Genomic DNA, 1,207 nt, shown 5'->3' with positions numbered 1-1,207 from the left:
TAATAATAATAATAATAATAATAATAATAATAATAATACCCTCACTTGTCACTGACGGCCTGTCTCTCCACCCGCATGGCCTGCTGCCACCCCACAGAAATGTTCTGATTACCCACAGTCCTTCACCAGTTGAGATCAGTGTCCAGGGCACTGGCTTCTCATCTCATCTGGGCTTATGCCAAAGATGTAAAATTTGGTGCAGATGCCTGAGACTTATGCTTCAAGGTGTAGACCTCTTAGTCAGTGTCATAGCCATTACAATGGGGCCAAAGGGAAGAACAGTGATCATTGAACATGGCTGGGGAAGTCCCAAAGTAACAAAAAATGGTGTAACTGTGGCAAAGTCAGTTGACTTAAAGGATAAATATAAGAATATTGGAGCTAAACTTGTTCAAGATGTTGCAATAACATGAATGGAGAGGCTGGTGATGGCACCACCACCGCTACGGTACTGGCATGCTCTATTGCCAAGGAAGGCTTCCAGAAGGTTAGCAAAGGTGCTAATCCAGTGGAAATTGGGAGAGGTGTGATGTCAGCTGTTGATGCTGTAATTGCCCAACTTAAGAAGCACTCTAAACCTGTGACCACCCCTGAAGAAATTTCTCAGGTTGCTACGATTTCTGCAAACAGCGACTAAGAATCATGACAACATCATTTCTAATGCAGTGAAAAAGGTTGGAAGAAAGGGTGTCATCACAGTAAAGGATGGAAAAACACTGAAAGATGAATTACAAATTATTAAGGACATGAAGTTTGATCAAGGCTATATTTCCCCATACTTTATCAAGACATTGAAAGGTCAGAATTGTGAATTCCAGGATGCCTATGTTCTATTGAGTGAAAAGAAAATTTCTAGTGTCCAGTCTATTGTACCTGCTCTTAAAATTGCCAATGCTCAGCATAAGCTCTTGGTCATAGTTGCTTAAGATGTTGATGGAGAAGCTCTAAGAACACTTGTTTTGAATAGGCTAAAAGTTGGTCTTCAAGTCATAGCAGTCAAAGCTCCAGGTTTCTTTGACAATCAAAAGAACCAGCTTGGAGACATGGCTCTGTGTACTGGTGGTGCAGTGTTTGGAGAAGAGGGATTGACCCTAAATCTTGAAGATGTTCAGCCTCATGACTTAGGAAAAGTTGAAGAGTTCATTGTGACCAAAGATGATGCCATGCTCTTGAAAGGAAAAGATGACAAGGCTCAAATGGAAAAAAA

General features: G+C 41.1%; 1 pseudogene; it reads left to right on the top strand.

Annotated features, from left to right (window-relative positions):
* The first annotated feature begins 99 nt into the window (after positions 1-99).
* On the top strand, positions 100-1,202 carry LOC103599816 (annotated as a pseudogene).
* The last annotated feature ends 5 nt before the right edge of the window (positions 1,203-1,207 follow it).

This window comes from Galeopterus variegatus, unplaced genomic scaffold (assembly GCF_000696425.1).
Source record: "Galeopterus variegatus unplaced genomic scaffold, G_variegatus-3.0.2 Scaffold3116, whole genome shotgun sequence".
Taxonomy (NCBI): domain Eukaryota; kingdom Metazoa; phylum Chordata; class Mammalia; order Dermoptera; family Cynocephalidae; genus Galeopterus; species Galeopterus variegatus.
The sequence above is the reverse complement of the archived record's forward strand: the minus strand, read 5'-3'. Positions and strand labels throughout refer to the sequence as shown.